The following is a 20796-nucleotide window of genomic DNA, read 5'->3' as shown; positions in this document are numbered from 1 at the left end:
CATGCTTCTATCAAAATGTGCAATGCTGCAGATTGTAACACCGAAACTGAGCTGTTGGTCTCCCTCCTCGCCGCAATATCTCCATCTCCCTCATTAATGAGAGAGAGAGCCTGTGTCAAACCCTTGGGTGGACACTGTTGAAATTATATTCCTGTGAGCAACACTTTGGGTCCAATGATCATAATTCTATTAATATTAAAGTAGCTATAGAGAAGTAACCAAGAGGATAAATCAGAGAAGGTTGTTGGGATGGATTTACTTTACTTTATTGTCACCAAACAATTGATACTAGAGTGTACAATCATCACAGTGATATTTGTTTCTGTGCTTCATGCTCCCTGAAGTAAAAAACAAAGTAAATATAATAAAAATTTAAATTATAAATCATAATTATAAAATAGAAAAGAGAAAGTAAGGTAGTGCAAGTTAGGTCCAGATATTTGGAAGGTACGGCCCAGATCCGGGTCAGGATCTGTTCAGCAGTCTTATCACAGTTGGAAAGAAGCTGTTCCCAAATCTGGCCGTATGAATCTTCAAATTCCTGAACCTTCTCCCAGAGGGAAGAGGGACCAAAAGTGTGTTGGCTGGGTGGGTCGTGTCCTTGATTATTCTGGCAGCACTGCTCCGACAGCGTGCGGTGTAAAGTGAGTCCAAGGATGGGTGATTGGTTTGTTTGATGTGCTGGGCTATGTTCACGATCTTCTGCAGCTTCTTTCGGTCTTGGACAGGCCAACTTCCATACCAGCTTGTGATGCAAATGTTCAAATTTCAGATTCAGATTTTCAAATGTTTCAAAGGTACATTTAATGTCAGAGAAACGTATACAATATACATCCTGAAATTCTTTTTCTTCTCAGACATATACAAAAACAGAGCAATGTCCCAAAGAATGAATGACAGTTAATTGCTGGAACCCAAAAATCCCCCCAGTTCCTCCCACCCACACATGAGCAGCTGCAAAGCAATGAACCCATCCCTCCCCCACAAGCATCTTTGCCCCCATCGAGCTCTCAAGCATTCAGTAAAGCATCAATAAAGACACAGACCTGCAGTACCCCAAACCATAAGACAAAGGAGCAGAAGTCAGCCATTCGGCCCATTGAGTCTGCTCTGCCATTTTATCATGAGCTGATCCATTCTTGCACTTAGTCCCACTCCCCTGCCTTCTCACCATAACCTTTAATGCCCTGGCTACTCAGATACCTATCAATCTTTGTCTTAAATACACCCAATGACTTTGCCTCCACCGCCGTCCGTGGCAACAAATTCCACAGATTCACCACCCTCTGGCTAAAAAAAATTTCTTCGCATCTCTGTTCTGAATGGGCGCCCTTCCATCCTTAAGTCATGCCATCTTGTACTAAACTCCCCCACCATAGGAAACAACTTTGCCACATGCACTCTGTCCATGCCTTTCAACATTCAAAATGTTTCTATGAGGTCCCCCCTCATTCTGTTAAACAGTCCAAGAGCGGTCAAACGTTCCTCATATGTCAACCCTCTTATTCCCGGAATTATTCTAGTGAATCTTCACTGAACCCTCTCCAACGTCATCACATCCTTTCTTAAATAAGGAGCCCAAAACTGCATACAGTACTCCAAGTGAGGTCTTACCAGTGCCTTATAGAGCCTCAACATCACACCCCTGCTCCTATACTCTATTCCTCTAGAAATGAATGCCAACATTGCACTTGCCTTCTTCACCATGGACTCAACCTGGAGGTTAACCTTAAGGGTATCCTGCACGAGGTCTCCCAAGTTCCGTTGCATCTCGGAACTTTGAATTCTCTCCCCATTTAAATAATATTCTGCCTATTTCTTTCTTCTACCAAAGTGCATGACCATACACTTTCCAACATTGTATTTCATTTGCCACTTCTTTGCCCATTCACCCAGTCTATCCAAGTCTCTCTGCAGCCTCTGTTTCCTCAGCACTACCGGCCCCTCCACCTATCTTTGTATCATCAGCAAACTTAGCCACAAAGCCATCTACTCCATAATCCAAATCGTTGATATACAATGTAAAAAGAAGCAGCCCCAACACGGACCCCCGTGGAACACCACTGGTACTCGCAGCCAACTAGAATGGGATCCCTTTATTCCCACTCTCTGTTCCCTGCCATTCAACCAACGCTCTATCCACATAACTTTCCCATAATTCTACATGCTCTATCTTGTTTAACAGCCTCATGTGCGGCACCTTGTCAAAGACCTTCTGAAAATCCAAATACACAACAGCTACTGCATTTCCCTTGTCTAGCCTACTTGTAATTTCCTCAAAAAATTGCAATAGGTTTTTCAGGCAGGATTTTCCTTTAAGGAAACCATGCTGAGTTCTGCCTATCTTGTCATATGCTTCCAGGCACTCCATAACCTCATCCTTGACAATTGACTCCAACAACTTCCCAACCGCCGATGCCAAGTTAACAGGTCTATAATTTCCTTTTTGCTTCCTTACTCCCTTCTTAAATAGCGGAGTGACATTTGCAATCTTCCAGTCCTCCGGAACCAAGCCAGAATCTATTGACTTTTGACAGAGCATTGCTAATGCCTCCGCAATCTCCACAGCTACTTCCTTCAGAACACGAGGGTGCACTCCATTTGGTCTGAGAGATTTATCTACCCTTAGACTATTCAGCTTCCTGAGTACATTCTCTGTCATAATTGTGACTGCGCACACTTCTCCTCCCTGACATCCTTGAGTGTCCAGTATACTGCTGATGTCTTCCTCAGTGAAGACTGATGCAAGATACTCGTTCAGTTCCTCCTTATCTCCCATTATAATTCCTCCAGCATCATTTTCTATCAGTCCTATATCTACTCACCTGTTTTTCACTCTTTATATACTTGAAAAAGCTTTTATTATCCTCTGATATTATTTGCTAGCTTCCTTTAATAGTTCACCTTTTCCCTCTTAATTACCTTCTTAGTTTCCTTTTGTAAGCTTGTAAAAACTTCCCAGTCCTCTGTCTTCCCACTAATTTTTGCTTCCTTGTATGCCCTCTCCTTTGCTTTTACTTTGGCTTTGACTTCTCTTGTCAGCCACGGTTGCATCCTTTTTCCATTGGAAAATTTCTTCTTTTTTGTAGTATCTCTTGTCTTGCACCTTCCTCACTTCTCACATAAACTGCAGCCACTGCTGCTCTGCCATCCTTCCCACTAGTGTCCCTTTCCAGTCCCTTTGGCCAGTTCCTCTCTCATACCACTGTAATTTGCTTTACTTCACTGAAATACCAACACATCAGAGTTTGGCTTCTCTTTCTCAAATTTCACAGTGAACTCAACCATGTTATGATCACTGCTTCCTAAGGGTTCCTTCATCTCAATCTCTCTAATCACCTCTGGTTCATTACACAATACCCAATCCAGTACAGCCAATCCGCTAGTGGGCTCAGCAACAAACTATTCTAAAAAGCCATCTTGTAGACATTCTACAAATACTCTCTCTTGAGATCCAGTGCTGACCTGATTTTCCCAATCCACTCGCAAGTTAAAATCCCCCACAATTATCATAACACTGCCCTTCTGGCAAGCCTTTTCTATTTCCTTTTGTAATTTGTAGTCCACATCACTGCAGCTGTTAGGAGGCAGTTGCCCAAGCTGCAAGTCTCCCCTCTCCACGCCACAGATGTTGTCCAAGGGAAGAGCATTAGAAGGAAGCCTGTATATAACCGCCATCAGGGTCCTTTTACTCCAGCAATTTCTTAGCTTAACCAATAAAGATACCGCACCTTCTGATCCTATATCACCTCTTTCTAATGATTTAATACAATTTCTTACCAATAAAGCCACGCCACCCTCTCTGTCTATCTGCCTATCCTTCTGATACACTGTGTATCCTTGGACGTCCAGCACCCAGAGATATGCATCCTTTAGCCACGTCTCAGTGATGGCCACAACATCATACCTGCCAATCTGTAGCTGTATGACAAGGTCATGCAACTTGTTCCTTATGCTGTGTGTATTTAAGTATAACACCTTAAGTCCAGTATTTGGTACTTTTTGCTTTGATTGCACTGCAACTCATCCTAATTGTTGCAAATTTGCCCTATCACCTGCCTGTCCTTCCTGATATCTTTAATGCTCACTATCTTAGATTTATTTCTGTTTTCCCCCTCCTCTGCTCTATCATTCCGGTTCCCACCCCGCTGCCAAATTAGTTTAAACCCTCTCTATCAGCTCTATTAAACCTTCCTGCCAGGATATTGGTCCCCTTCGGGTTCAGATGTAACCTGTCCTTTTTGAACAGGTCATAATTCTCCCAGAAGAGATCCCAGTGATCCAAGAATCTGAAGCCTTGCCTTCTGCACCAGTCTCTCAGACATGCATTCATCTGCCTAATCCTACTATTCTTGCCCTCGCTAGCACGTGGCACAGGTAGCAATCCTGAGATTACTAGCCTGGAGGTCCTGCTTCTCAGCTTCCTTCCTAACTCCCGGAAATCTCTCTTCAGGACCTCCTCTCTTTTCCTGTCTATGTCACTGGTACCAACATGTACAAAGACAGCTGGCTGCTCGCCCTCTCCCTTCAGAATATTCTGGACCTAATCGGAGACATCCTGTACCCTGACACCTGGGAGGCAACACACCATGGGGGTATCTCTACCAGGCTCACAGAATCTCCTGTCTGCTCCCCAACTATGGAATCCCCTATGACTACCGCATTTCTCTTCTCCCTCCTTCTCTCCTGCTCAACAGCGCCAGGCTCAGTGTCAGAGACCCGGTCACCGTGGCCGTCCCCTGTCAGGTCATCCCCCTCAACCGCATCCAAAATAATATACTTGTTGCTGAGGGGTTCAGGCACAGGGGTGCTCTCCACTATCCAGGCATTTCCCTTCTCTCTCCTGACACTCATCCAGTTTTCTGACCCCTGTAGCTCCTGTCTATCACCTCTTCACTTTCCCTAATAAGCAGTAGGTCATCAAGATGCAGCTCCAGATCCCTAACACGGTCTCTGAGAAACTGCATCTCTGTGCACCTGGCGCAGATGTGGCCATCAGGGAGGCTGGAGGTCTCCCAGGACTCCCACATCTAACACTACTCATTCACCTGGTAATTCAATGTACCACAGGCTCTCTCTCAATCTCTCCCCCTAATAAGTGAAAAAGAGGTGTCCCTGTTTCACAGAGAGAGGGAAGACATAACAAGCAACTTGCTGATTTACAATGTTAAAAGTCTGTTGCGTTGCTTTTTCTGTGCTGTGCCCAGAGGACTTGTGTCTCTGGGCACACAGCCCGCAGCTGGCATGCTGCTTTTGATCTCCCATCTCCTATGACACACCAGTTTCCTGCGTAATATGGACCTCGAGTCTGCCCACCTCCAGAGCCACGAAATCCCGCAACACTGAAGGCGCACTAGTCTTCCAAGCCACGTCCTTGGCATATCAAATAACGGCCAGACGTGAGACCCCGACAGCGGGCCCCATTCCCACAAAGAACCGAAGTCAGTGTGTAACTCCAGGTCAGGAGCTTCAAAAGAACCCTGAAAAGAAAAAAAAAGATGGAAATAGAGCTGTTTCTGAAGATGCAAACAACGGAGTCACGTTAGGCACCATCATTCTCCTAAGCTCCTCCTGCACTTTAACAGGGACCATTGGTGGCTAATCTGGAAGGTTAGATTACTGGGATCAAATAGAGTTAGCAGAGTGAATTCAGAATTGGCTCTGTGGTAGGAAGCAGAATATGATCGTATAAGGTTGTGTCTGGGGATGGACGGCTGTCCAGTGGTATCCCACAGTGGTCAGTGATTGGACATTTGTGGGTAACTTATATAAAAGTTTTGTCTGTAAATTTACAAAATATAGTTAGCAAGTTTGCAAATGCTCCTAAAGTAGCTGGTGATGTAGACATTGTGGAAGGCTTTGAAATTATCAGAAGATACTGTTCAGTTAGATTTATGGCCTGAGGACTAGCAAATGGCTTTCAATTCTGATAAATGTAAGGTATTGCATTTTGAGAATCAACTCAGGATTAAGCTTATAACAGTGAATAGTAGAACCATGGGGAGTGTTGTGGAATGAAAGGAGTGAGGATTTCATGTCCACAGTTCACCAAAAGTGTGTCATTGTTAGAAAGAATGGTGTCGAGAATGTTTGGTATACTGGCCATCAACAGAAACTGCGTTGAATACAGGAAATGGGAAGCGATGTTGCATTTATATAAGATGCCAGTGAGTTTGCACAAAGTATTGTGTATGGTTTTGGTCGCACTGTTACATGAAAAATATTATCAGTTTAGAAGGAGTACAGAAAGGATTTACTAGGCTGTTACCTGGATTGGATGTGGGGCCTAGGTTATAGGGAGAAGCTGCATAGATTACTACTTTAGTTCCTGTAATGGAAGATTGAGGGGGATCTTATAGGGGCATAAGAACATGAGGGGTGTTGGACAGAGTGAACCTCCTGTTTCCTATTGGGAGGTATTTGAAAGAGAACATAAATTGAAGATCGGGGTGAGAGATCTACAAAGGACATCAGGACAGCCTCTTCAGGCATAGGACTGTGCATATTTGGAATAAGCAAACAGAAATAATACTTCATTAGCAACATTTAAAATCCATCTTGATTTAATTCCATGAATAGGAAGGGTTTAGAGGGCTCTGTGACAAACACGGGCTGATAGGACTTCACCCTGGGGCAACACAGTGTACATGGATGAGTTGGACCATAAGAATAGACTCCTATGATTGAGGAAGGGAAGCACAGCAAACATTTCTTTCACTATCCTGTCCCCCAGTTTTGGTGGAATTAGACAGGAACACGTAAAGGTCGATTGGGAGAGGCTGATTCCTGTTTCAATAAATCTTTACAATTTCCTGTCTAACGCTAATAAGTTCCATCTAGTGAATGGAACTAAAATGGGATCACTATGTGAGTAAAGTTGTTCAGGTTGGTTCAGAAGCTAATCAAACAACCTCTGCAGGGTGGAGGTACTCTAGTGAGGACTGCATTGGTACTTCTTCATGCCCCCTGCTGAGCTTGTCACTTTCATCAGTTTTGCCTCTAACTTCCATCGTGCCCTAAATCAACTTCAACCATCTCGGACACCTCCCTCCCTCTCCAGAGGTCGTCTCTTTGGAGACAAGCATCAACCAATACCTTTCATAATCCTACTGATTCCCATAGTTAACTGAACTATACAAGACTGCTAGCTAAAACTGTCAAATGGTGAACAAAGTCCACACTGCAGCTGAAAAGTACAAATAAGAATAAAACAAATACCTCTAGTCTTCCGAGTCAGTTGACCTGACTGTCCAATTTCTCAGGCAAGGCGGATTGCAGGCAGCAAAGAACTGCTGTGACTGTGTCCAAGTCTCGACAAACACTATGACGACAGGTATGGGGTTAAATATTATCACAACTAAAGAATAATTAGCTGACATGTGCATATTCAGCCATCTCTTTCAGATCCATCTGATCCAGATTGCTTAGCTACTTTCAGCCTATCAACTTCCAAAGAACCTTCTCTCTCGTAATCATACGTTTACACACTTCTGCCCCCTGACAGTCCGGAACTCCCACCACACTGCTAATATCTTCCACAATGAAGACTGATGCAAAATACTTAGGTTGTCCAGCATTAGTTTGTCCTTCATTAATAACTCTTCAATGTAATTTTTCAGTAGTCCAATATCTATTCTTGTCTCTCTTTTACACCTTAGGTATCCAAAGAAACATTTGGTATCCTCTTTAGTATTATTGGCTAGCTTACTTTCATATTCCATCTTTTCTTTCTTAATGACTTTTTAGGTACTTTTAAAAAAACTTCCCAATCATCTAACTTCCAACTAATTTTTGTTCTATTCTACATCTCTTCGGCTTTTATGTTGGCTTTGTCTCTCTTGTTAATCATTGTTGTGTCATTTTCCCTCTTGAATATATCTTCCTCTTTGGTATGTAGAGTATATAAACTGTGCCTTCCAAATTCTTTCAGTAACTTCAACTTCTGCTGCTTTGCCGTCATCCCTGCTAGTGTTTCCCCCCACCAAATCAATTTTGGCCAACTTCTCTCCCATGTATCTATAATTTCCTTCACTCCACTATAATATTGATACATCTGACTTTAGATTCTCTTTCTCAAATTTCACGGGGAATTTGTTGATATGATCACTTGCCCCAATGGGTTAATTTTTTCCCTCAAGCTCAATTCTGGGTCATTGTACAGCATGTAATCCAGAATAGCTGATCCCCTAGTGGTCTCAACTATGAGCTGCTCTAACAAGCCAACTCATTGAAATTCTAGAAATTCCCCCTCTTGGGATCCTGCACCAACTTAATTTTTCCCAATTTACTTGCATATTGAAATCCTCCATGACTATTGTAACATTGTCCTTATGGCATACATTTTCTATCTCCCATTATAATTTTAGACCACATCCTCACTATTCTGTAGGGGTCTGTACATATGGTAGCTCTCATCAGGGTCTTTTTACCCTTGTAGTTCCTTAGCTCTACCCACAATGATTCAACACATTCTGACCCTATGTCTTCTCTTTCTAATGATATGATTTAATTTCTAACCAACAGAGCCACCCCACCATATTTGCCTGCCTGCCTGCCTGCCTGTCCTTTCAATACAATATATATCTTTGGATGTTCGGCTCCCATTTTTAATCTTATTTCAGCCATCAGTCAGTTATGCCTACAACATCATACATGTCAATTTGTAACTGTGCTACACATTCATCTACCTTATTCCCTATACTGTATAGAGCGTGCATTCAGATATAACACATTCGATATGGTATTCACACTTCTTGATTATGTTGACCTTTTATATTGAAACATCCTGTTGACTGCAATCTTGCCCTATCATCAGCCTCTCCTTGCTAGAAGTCTCATTACACATTACCTTCGTAAACTACTACCTCATCCTCAGCACTATCACTCTGATACCCACCCCCTTGCCAAATTAGTTTAATCACTCCCAAACAACTCTACCAACCTTGCTCACAAAAACATTGCACACCCTTGGGTTCGGGGTCTAACCCATCCTTTTGTACAAGTCATATTTTCCCCATAAGAAATTCTAATGATCCATATATCTGAACCCCTCTCCACTCTACTGGTTCCTCAGCCACATATTCACCTGCCAAATTATCCTATTCTTACACTCACTGGTGTGTTGCACAGGCAGCAATCTAGAGATTACCACCTTGGAAGTCCTTTTTTGACTTTCCACCTAGCTCCCTTGTACTTTTCTACCTCCCCTCCTTGTCTACCTATGTTATTGGTGCCAATATGCACCAAGCCTTCTGGCAGCTCAAACTCACCCTTTAAAATAGCATGGGTCTGATATCCCTGACAGATTTCAATAAAAGGTACATCATACACCCTGAATCATGTCGACAATAATTAGAAGAACAGTCCTTGCCTCAAGTGTGCAATAATCAAAGTGGGTCATTCTATGCTTCACCAGAGGGTATTTATAAAATCAGGAAATCCTTCTCCATACCAGTAAGCAGATATTTGATAAATGTGGGGTGAGTTTCTCACATCTGAGAAACCTCCAATATTAACTGGTGATTGTAAGAAAGAGGCCTCATTAATGCATGACTCTAGCAACAATGACAAGTAGATGTAAATCTGATAAATGCAAGGTGATGCACTTTGGAATGTGTGATGAAGATAGGATATAATGAATGTTAGGGTTCGGAAACACTGAAGAACAGAAGGACATTGATATACAGATTCAGAGATCCCTCAGGGTGGCAGCACAGATAGATAGAATGCTGGAAATATTTGAATATTTCTCTTCATTAGCCAAGGTAAAGAATAAAAAGGGAAGGACATTATGGTGACATGAAACCTACACTGCATGTGGGACTGTAATTCACGATTCAGCAGACCCCGTGAAAATCTGTTCCTGAGAACATGGGAACTAGTTCGTAACTGAATGCCTTTTACATAATATGACTACTTTCACTACCATGAACAGCCGCTGCTAATCTTAAATTCTTCCAACATAGATGGAACACAATTTAGTAAATAAATGAAACAAAGTTCCATATTTTTCACTCACCATGGTGCCTGGAAAATTGGGCAATGTTACTACTCCAGGCTATTCCTCTTGTCGAGATTGTATCTTCTGAATGGAATTTCAGAACAGATCATCTGACAAAATTTTACCTTCTGCAATTTGGAATCCACTTGTCCCATCAAACCAACCATCACTGCCCCTTTATACTGACTGTTTGACATTACTCGGCATAGTTTTTTAGTGAAACTCCAAGTGTCACTACTAAGGATTTATTCCTCTGGAACAAAGTTTCTCAATCAGGGTACTGTGGAACCCTAGGATTTGGTGAGAGGTCATGAGGGGTTCTGCGAGAGACCATGTTTAAAAAAAAACATAGTTTTTTAAACTTGGCACAATGAGCAATGCTGGTACTCACAGTGGTGGGCGGTGACCAAGCAGCCCCATTAGAAGTCTCTCAGCCTAGTACAGTGTGCAGTAGGACTGTGTTAATTTGGTTAGGTCCATACTCAGTTTTTGATGACTGTTGATAATTAGTGAGCGCTGTACTGCAGAGAGAGGAGGACAGTGGTCTGATGAGGAGCATGAAATGCATTTTCTGACTGTTTAATTAACTCACCCAACTTGGGCTGTGATTTAAGCCTCGCCCTCCAACTCCCCCTTACACACCGCCAACTGACTTATGGGAGCGAGCAAACTATCAGTGCAGTAGAAAATTGGAGCGAACCTTTTATTCTAAAGACAGACCAGTGTGGTGATTTTTGAAGAGGAGCTGTGAGATGGAAGAGGAGGATTCTAGGCCTAAACCTACGGCCAATTCTGATATAACCATATAACAATCACAGCACGGAAACAGGTCATCTCGCCCCTCCTAGTCCGTGCCGAACTCTTAATCTCACCTAGTCCCACCTACCCGCACTCAGCCCATAACCCTCCACTCCTTTCCTGTCCATATACCTATCTAATTTTACCTTAAATAACACAACTGAACTGGCCTCTACTACTTCTACAGGAAGTTCATTCCACACAGCTATCACTCTCTGAGTAAAAAAAATACCCCCTCGTGTTTCCCTTAAACTTCTGCTCCCTAACTCTCAAATCATGTCCTCTCGTTTGAATCTCCCCTACTCTCAATGGAAACAGCCTATTCACGTCAACTCTATCTATCCTTCTCAAAATTTTAAATACCTCGAACAAATCCCCCCTCAACCTTCTACGCTCCAATGAATAGAGACCTAACTTGTTCAACCTTTCTCTGTAACTTAAGTGCTGAAACCCAGGTAACATCCTAGTAAATCGTCTCTGCACTCTCTCTAATTTATTGATATCTTTCCTATAATTCGGTGACCAGAACTGTACACAATTGACCAGAACTGTACACAATATGGTTAATGATGAAGAATTACAATCTTCAGAGTCATTTCACTGTGCAACAACTGACATAAAAAAACTCCGTCTTTTCAATGAAAGCTACTTATCAATGAGTTTTACATGGACTGGTGAGCCAAGTTAGCCTATTCCATCGTGCCTCACCTATGGCAAACAATTGACAGATGTAACAATGGCTCCAGCAAAATTGAAAAAACACTTAACTACAAATCACAGCCATATGATACGAAATGTGCTGATTATTTTAAACAACTATTGAAATCTCAAGACAAGCAGATTAAAGCTTTTGAAAGTAAAGTAACAGCCAGTAAAAAGGATTCAGGAAGCAAGTTATTTGTTAGTTTTAAGACCAGTTCACTTTAGCATGTTTAAAAAGAACTGTGTATAAACATGGACAAAGACCACACCAATCTCCTGCTACATAGAGGAATCTGATGGCTTAGCAGAGGAAGAGTCCTTAGCAGGGTGTTGAGCTGAAAGGTCAATTTCAGGAGTGTTTCAGGAAAATGGTAGGCCAGATTTTGCTGAGTGCCTTGAAGATGAAGAATGGCTGCAGAAACTAGCCTGTTTAACAGACATTTTTCATTGTACGAATCAGTTAAACAAGTCTCTGCAAGGCCCTGAAAAGATGTTTTGACTCCAAGTGACAAGATTCCTGGATTTAAAACGGAACCAAATCTTTGGAAAAATCATATTGCAAAGGGAAATCTTGAAATGTTTCCACTGCTGCTTGTGCTTGCTTGAGGGTGAGGAAGGATATCAGAAAGTCCTGAGCCTCATTGAAAACCACCTGGTAGAACTGCAGAACAAATCTGAACAGTATTTTCCTCCCTTTCAACACTAGTGTATGACTGGGTGAGAGACCCTTTCTCCGAATCTTCTGCTCAGCCTGAGAACTTGATTTTGAGGGAAGAGCAAGAACTTTGTGAGCTGCACTCTGGTCACGCACTCAAGATACAATTTACTGACCTGCCCCTGGACAACTTCTGGATTTCTGTGAAACAAGAGTCTCCTGCCATTTATAGGAATGCAATGAACATTTTGCTGCAGTTTTCAATTTCATACTTGTAGCAGTAAGCTTTTTCTAATAAGCATCAAGTACAAAGATAGAAAGCGTCTCATTTCAATTAAAGCTGATATCCGTGTGTGCTCATCACAAATTCAAGCCAGATCTGAGAAATTTATTATGTTTGCCTTATGGGTTTTTAAAACTTATGAAAGGGAAAGAAAGAGATTAATTTCAAGAAAGGCAAGTTAAAAACTTATTCCCTACTCACAACAACATTGACAATTATTTTTGGATTATTACATCTGCAGCTTACTGATTATGGTAATCTACCATGAGCTGTAGATATAATTTTTATGTGTGGATTCCCTGAGACGTGAAATCATTTCAAGGGTTCCTCGGGGCAAAAAGGTGGAGAAAGGCTGCTCTAGAGACTCCACTCAAACAGCCAAGTTTGTAGATGAATTTCATTCTACACAGGGAGATACTGTATTCAATAAAAATCCTGTTTTTGTGTTTTATGATGTCCAAGAAAATGGTTTCAGAAGATGAAACAGGAGACAGATTTGAAAATAAAAATGTTTCATGTTGAATTGTATAATGTTTCTTCTGGGCTCAAGGATCTAAATTTTTCCCTGTCCTACAATGCATTTAAAATATTATTAATTAAATGATTGATCTTCCAGTCGAGATGGCAATAGCGAACAATGCTTGCTTGGAAAATGTCTTCCAGATAGTCCATGGAACTTTTATTTTGCTTTTTCTGCATTTGCTTGTTTTCTGAAATGTATTTCTTGAACCACTGGAGCCTATGACTAGTGGTTTTGAGATCGACTGAATTATCTAACGTTTTGCTGAATATGAGAAAATTCCGGGAAATGACCTAGAGGTAAAGAAGCTTAGAGACAGGATGTGAGCCCACAACCAACTCCATTTCCCACTGATTAAAATGTAAAGGAAAATTGATGTATTTGAGGAAGCGAGCGAGTGTTCAGCATTGACTATCTTGCTCACTGCTGCTGGATAAGGCGACCGTGTGTGATGGCCTATTGCCTTTGTGTTTGATTGGTCTTCCTCTTCTCGATGTTGTCGGACAATGTTACCAAAGTTCTATTGGTTGGACTGTAGACTGAAATTTGAACTAACTGTAGTTCAAATAGGTCCCTTTCAGTTCTATGGTTTGTTTTTTCATTTGCATTCTTTTTTCTTGTCCATGCTTTGGTGTCGTGATTTTTTTTGTGCAAGAGCACAGGTTGGAGGCTTGACCTCCTAGCCACAATTCTGTGCGAGTCTACAAGTTGATGGGACAAACACTGCCATACTGGACCAACTTGATAGGTGTATCTGAGTCAGTCATTGTCCAGTTATCCAAGGGGGCCTGCATTCATTCTCCACCTACATTCCCCAGTTCCATTTACCTGGCGATATGTTGCTTAACTTACTGAATTCTTCCAGCAGACTGCTGGCTATTGCAAAAACTGGTGTCATAAATAAACATGACAGTTATCTTTGGAGATGTGCCATTTTCACTTCATGGCTTAATTGCAGGAGTTAATCAGGGTATAATCCCTTGGGCCAACCATCACCATGAAATTATTGATTTCATTAATCATCTACTTTCTATATGCGATCACTTTGGTTACAAGATCATATCTGTGGTTATTCACTGATAATCACTTAATGTTCAGTTCCAGTCACTGCTATCTGTGGTTTGAACCAAACTACATCAGCATAAAGCAAGGACTAGATAGCATTCAGGTAAGGGCTGATAAGGGACAAGGAAAAGTGTACCACCAACATGCCAAGCAATCATTTCCATCAAGATAAAATACAGCCACCTAATCTACAAACTTCATGGAAATCTTGTTAACAAGACTCTCATCATCAAAACTGAGGGTGACCAGCAGCTCAACTAAAACACCTACCATGAATTTCTGGCAGCACACACAAAATGATGGAGGAACTCAGGAGGCCAGGCAGAATTTACACCTTTAGTCTGAAGGAAGTGGGAGGAGCTGAAGGAGAAATTATTAAGAGTGAGGACGAGTTCTGCCAGATGGAGGAGATTGGTGGTGAAGGAGAACCTTCATGGTGATGGTGGGCTCTGGTGTCCAGATAAAAATGGTGAGCTGTGAGGCCTTCCCCGTGGGGGAATGGAGGTGTATAGGGTCTGGGCATCCATAGTAAAAACAAGATGCTTGGGGCCGGGGAACTTGAAATCATTGAAAAGTTCACAAGTGTGTGAAGTATCACAGATACAGGTAGGAAGGGTGAACTGGGGGATAAAACTGGGTCGAGATACGTAGATACATGTTCAGTGGGGCCTGGATCTACCTGTACAGGCAGCTTTGTTGTTTTTGGGTAGGAGGTAGAAACGGGTGGTGCAGGGTGAAGAAATTATGAGGGTTGGTGGTAGCAGATGGGAGATCACCAAAGTTATTAAGATTGGTAATGGTGTTGGAGACAATGGCTTGGTGCTTCTTCGTGGGGTCCAGTTCGAGGGATAGGTAAGGGGAGGTGTCTGACAGTTGTTGCCAGTCCTCAGCAAGTTAGAGGTCAGTCTGCCAGACTACTATAGCACACCCCTTATCTGCGGGTTTAATAGTGAGGCTGGGATTAGCACAGAGACAGTGGAGGAACGTGTGTTCAGAAGGAGTGAAGTTGGAATTCGAAAGAGGAATGGTGAAGTCGAGACAGTTGATACTCCTTCACAAGATAGCAATGAAAAGATCCAGAGTAAGCAGAAGACCAGAGCGGGGTGTCCTGGCAGAGGAGGAGGATTGAAGTTGAGAGAAAGGCTCATCTGTGTGGGGTGGAGTGTCCTTGCCAAAGAAGTAGGCCCAGAGACTGATGCAACAGAAGAAGTACTCTGCATTATGGTGGGCGTGGAATTCACTGAAGTGTGGGTGCAAGGCGACAAAGGTGAAGCCTTACTGAGGACAAAACACTCTCCCTCAGAGAGAGGAAGAGGATGGTGAAGACACGGCACAGATAAGAGATGCAATCAGAGGCGGGAAGGGGGTTGGTAGTGTCAGAGGAGAGGGGTGGATTGGGGTATTCAGGGAAAGTGGTGTGAAAGGAACACGGAGTCGGTAGACCTGATGCAGATTGGGAGACGCTTCTCTAACCACCTATGCTCCGTCCGCCAGAAACAGCAGGATCTCCCAGTGTCAACCCATTTTAATTCCACTTTCCATTCCCACATGTCAGTCCATGGCCTCCTCTACCGTCATGCTGAGGCCACACCTAGGTTGGAGGAGCCACACCTTACATTCTGTCTGGGTAACCTCCAACCTGATTGCATATAACCATATAACAATCACAGCACGGAAACAGGCCATCTCAGCCCTCCTAATCTATGCTGAACTCTTAATCTCACCTAGTCCCACCTATCCGCACTCCGCCCATAACCCTCCACTCCTTTCCTGTCCATATACCTATCCAATTTTACCTTAAATGACACAACTGAACTGGCCTCTACTACTTCTACAGGAAGCTCATTCCACACAGCAGCTATCACTCTCTGAGTAAAGAAATACCCCCTCGTGTTTCCCTTAAACTTCTGCCCCCTAACTCTCAAATCATGTCCTCTCATTTGAATCTCACCTACTCTCAATGGAAACAGCCTATTCACGTCAACTCTATCTATCCCTCTCAAAATTTTAAATACCTCGATCAAATCCCCCCTCAACCTTCTACGCTCCAATGAATAGAGACCCAACTTGTTCAACCTTTCTCTGTAACTTAAGTGCTGAAACCCAGGTAACATCCTAGTAAATCGTCTCTGCGCTCTCTCTAATTTATTGATATCTTTCCTATAATTCGGTGACCAGAACTGCACACAATATTCTAAATTTGGCCTTACCAATGCCTTGTACAATTTTAACATTACATCCCAACTTCTGTACTCAATGCTTTGATTTATAAAGGCCAGCGTTCCAAAAGCCTTCTTCACCACCCTATCTACATGAGACTCCACCTTCAGGAAAACTATGCACTGTTATTCCTAGATCTCTCTGTTCCTCTGCATTCCTCAATGCCCTACCATTTACCCTGTATGTTCTATTTGGATTATTCCTGCCAAAATGTAGAACCTCACACTTCTCAGCATTAAGCTCCATCTGCCAACGTTCAGCCCATTCTTCTAACTGGCATAAATCTCCCTGCAAGCTTTGAAAACCCACCTCATTATCCACAACACCTCCTACCTTAGTATCATCGGCATACTTACTAATCCAATTTACCACCCCATCATCCAGATCATTTATGTGTATTACAAACAACATTGGGCCCAAAACAGATCCCTGAGGCACCCCGCTAGTCACCGGCCTCCATCCCGATAAACAATTATCCACCACTACTCTCTGGCTATTCCCATCTAGCCACTGTTGAATCCATTTTATTACTCCAGCATTAATACCTAATGACTGAACCTTCTTAATTAACCTTCCATGTGGAACTTTGTCAAAGGCTTTGCTGAAGTCCATATAGACTACATCCACTGCCTTACCCTCGTCAACATTCCTCGTAACTTCTTCAAAAAATTCAATAAGGTTTGTCAAACATGACCCTCCACGCACAAATCCATGCTGGCTACTCCTAATCAGATCCTGTCTATCCAGATAATTATTAATACTATCTCTAAGAATACTTTCCATTAATTTACCCACCACTGATGTCAAACTGACAGGTCTATAATTGCTAGGCTTACTTCTAGAACCCTTTTTAAACAATGGCGCAATCCCCGTTTCTAATGACATCTTAAAGATCTCCGTCAAAGCTCCTGCTATTTCTACACAAACTTCCCTCAAGGTTCTGGGGAATATCCTGTCAGGACCCGGAGATTTATCCACTTTTAAATTTCTTAAAAGCGCCAGTACTTCCACCTCTTTAATTGTCATAGGTTCCATAACTTCCTTACTTGTTTCCCACACCTTACACAATTCAATATCCTTCTCCTTAGTGAATACCGAAGAGATCATTCAAAATCTCTCCCATCTCCCTTGGCTCCACACATAGCTGTCCACTCTGATTCTCTAAGGGGCCAATTTTCTCTAAGGGGCATGAACATCGAGTTCTCCAACTTCTGGTAATGCCCACCTCCCGTCCACAATTCCCATTTCCCTCTCTCACCTTACCTGCCAAGTACCTCTGTCAGGTACTCCTCTGCCCCCTCCTATTAGATTACTCCCCTCTCCAGCCCTCTATCACTTTCACCAATCAACTTCCCAACTCTTTACTTTGCCTCGCTCCCACCTCCCATTTCACCCATCACCTTTGTGGTTCTACCTCCCCTCCTCCCACTTTCTTACGCATACTCATCTTCTTTTCCCAGTCCTGATGAAGGGTCTTGGCCTGGAACGTCAACTGTAGTTTTATTTTTCCCATAGATGCAGGCTGGCCTGCTGAGTTCCTCCAGCAATTTGTGTGTTACTGATTTCCAGCAACTGCAGATTTTCTCTTGCTTCTACAATGAATTTCTCTCCAATGGCAAGATCAGTGCAGCTCCAAAATGTGAAGGAGCCTGACATCAGCCAGGTGAAAGTGGACCACTTGCTGGGTCCCCACCAGTCACCAAATAATTAATTTCCTCCACCACATGCATAAAGTAGCCTCAGAGTGCATAATTTACAAACTTTAGTGCAGTTACTCAGACTAGCTACATCAACTCCACCTCCCAAATCCATGGATTCTACCATGCAATGGAAAAAGGAGCAGGGAACACTGGGACTGCTCTGAGGTGCACGCTATCCTGTCTTGGAAATTTTAACTTGAAATTCCTCAGCGAGGCCCAAATCCCTGGACCCCTCTCCACAATGTCATCAATGGAATGATTTTAAAAAAGTTTAAACACAAGCAGATGCTGGAACGCTGAACAGAGTCAATGTTTCGAGTCAGCGATGCATTCCCTACCTGATATTGAAACTGATGGTGCAGCGATCCTTCAGAAAATCTGGGCAACAGAGTGATCTGGAATCCCTCCTGCACGGCAGGTCAAACTGTACCTGAATTTGAACCAGCTCCCAAGACAGAAAGGCTCTCACTTACTGATGCAGGTTACATTCAAGATAGATGCAAGGTTAACAAGCAAATTGTTTGAACAGCCACTGTATAATGCCCTCTCCCCACCTCACATCCACTCAACCCTCGTTTTTCCATAACGTGTGAGATCAAAACTCATTCTGTTGAAAAAAAAATCAGGTTGTTTAATGTCAACAATATGCAGATGCAATAAACATTACTGTGCAAAATGATGCATGAGATCACATGTAGTGAGTGTGGATCTTTGCACAAAGAAATGCAGCTGGAAGTTGGCAATTGAGGAAAATTGGCTGTAACCAAGAAGAATGATGAGACGGTGTATAGAGAGGAAGTGGCGAAGCTGGTAGATTGGTGTGAGAAGAACAACCTAAGCCTGAATATGGAGAAGACAAAGGAAATCATTGTGGACTTTAGGAAGGTGCAGACAAACCATCCCCCTCTGTGAATACACGGCGCCCCCGTAGACAGAGTTAACTGCAACACGTGCCTGGGAGTTCACATCACAGACGACCTCACCTGGTCTCTTAATATCACCTCCCTGAACAAGAATGCATACCAGTGCCTCCAGTTCCTGAGATTGAGGCAAGAAAGGCTCCCTCTCCCCTCCATCTTAACAGCATATTATAAGAGGCACCATTGAGAGCATCCTGACAGGTTGCATCTCGTCTGGTATGAGAGCAGTCGAGCATCAGACCAGATGTCTCTAGAAAGGAGTGTGAGAACAGCTGAGAGAATCATAGCACTCTTCCTACCATCCATCGGGACATTTATCGGGAGCACTGCATACGTAGGTCCCTTAGTATTATCAAGGATCCCACCCATCATCCAGCATCCTCTTTGACTTTCTACCATCAGGCAGGAGACGACTATCCCAGCAGTATCATGTTCAGAGTGTCAGTGGTTACTCTGCTCCATAATTTATAATATTTAATATTAATACACATTACTTTGTTATTTATCTGTAGATATTGTCCTAACCTCTTACTTTCTTATGAGGTTTTTTTTCGCTTTACACTCCAACTGGTAGAAACAAGGTCTTGTTTTTATATACATTACATACCTGATATACATTTACAGAGTTAAATGACAATAAAATTCAGTTCACTTGAAGATTAGCAGCAGTGGCATCCAGAAAACAGGTTGCAAGCAAAAACATCCCAACAACCACCCGATTCTGTGATTCATCTGGCCCGTGAGCCATTTGGTACCTTAGGATAACGAACAAACCGGGAAAGAATCTCTCACCCCAATGCCTCGCCATCTCTCTTCTTCTAATTTTGACTTTTAATAGCGGTTGGCAGTCCAACTTAAAGGTGCATTATTGCCACAAACTGGACTGGGGTGTGGAGTAGACAACTGGGAATAAGCCCTTAGTACTTCTTTTTTTCAAATTGAAGCTATAATAAAGAGCTATAGATTACAAGTAGTAAAAGACAATACTGTGAATGAAATTAAAGCCACTCCCATAACTTAGCAAAACTTTCAAATGAAAACTGTCAACCCAAAAGATTATGAAGCCTGCATTTGTTTTCTTTCATCCATTCGCTTAACAATATAGTAACATATATTAAACTGTTTCATAGTAATACCTACAAAACCCAGAATGGTGCTTACAAACATGATACAAGGAATAATTAAGCCATTATAATTCACATCAAAATAACTCATCCCTTCTGGTTTTATCCCACTTTCCAATGAACTCTAGTTTCATATATTTTGTAATGTTGTCTCTCCTTATGTTCATTACCCCATAACTCTTGCCATAACCCCTTAATTCTTAACCCGACCAACCCCTTAGTTTCAGATTTGCGACATGGAAGGTCTATATCCACTGCTGAACTTTGTCCAGCCTTTCAGCTATACAATCAACCCGCTCATAACCCCTCAACAATCCCATCTGCAGGGACCCTTGAGAAAAAAAAGCAATCAAACCGATCATTTGTACACGAACTAATCTTTGACAGTAAGTCTGATCTACTGCTGCTTCAACTCTTCAAAATTGAAAAAGAATCTGAACGTTACAACTTTACATGGACAAACTTCCTCCGGCCAGTGTAAGGCTAACATGACGCAACCAACTTTGGTAGATGTAGTAATAAATAATTATTAAGTCGTTTCTTTACTGTTGCCCGTAATTCGGGCAAACACTACGACTACATTCCCAATTTAAGTATATTTTGATCCATTTGCAAAAACAGCTCATAATATTTACCTTAATGTATTGATGAACAGATTTTCAGGCAGAATAGAATCAGTGGACTTTATCAAATCGTTTTAACTAAAATCGACTTCTTCATCCGCTCAAGGAGGGGCTGTTATTTCAAAGACCCACCCAGGCTCCGTCCTGTCGTCATCACGCCAGCGACCCGACAACGCGCATGCGCCG

At 42.4% G+C, this 20796-nt stretch overlaps 1 long non-coding RNA gene across 2 annotated transcripts; it reads right to left on the bottom strand.

Annotated features, from left to right (window-relative positions):
* Nucleotides 1-259: 259 nt before the first annotated feature.
* LOC132393200 (uncharacterized) lies at nt 260-20724 on the bottom strand. 2 transcript variants are annotated; one of them, XR_009511795.1, is made up of 4 exons: nt 20623-20724; nt 7219-7321; nt 5317-5480; nt 260-745 (listed from the first exon to the last, which is right to left on the bottom strand). It is a non-coding gene; the product is annotated as an uncharacterized LOC132393200 (long non-coding RNA). The 2 variants fall into 2 exon arrangements; XR_009511794.1 differs by lacking the exon at nt 20623-20724 and having other exon boundaries at nt 7219-7666.
* Between the last annotated feature and the right edge of the window lie 72 nt (nt 20725-20796).

This window comes from Hypanus sabinus, chromosome 1 (assembly GCF_030144855.1).
Source record: "Hypanus sabinus isolate sHypSab1 chromosome 1, sHypSab1.hap1, whole genome shotgun sequence".
NCBI classification, from domain to species: Eukaryota; Metazoa; Chordata; class Chondrichthyes; order Myliobatiformes; family Dasyatidae; genus Hypanus; species Hypanus sabinus.
The sequence above is the reverse complement of the archived record's forward strand: the minus strand, read 5'-3'. Positions and strand labels throughout refer to the sequence as shown.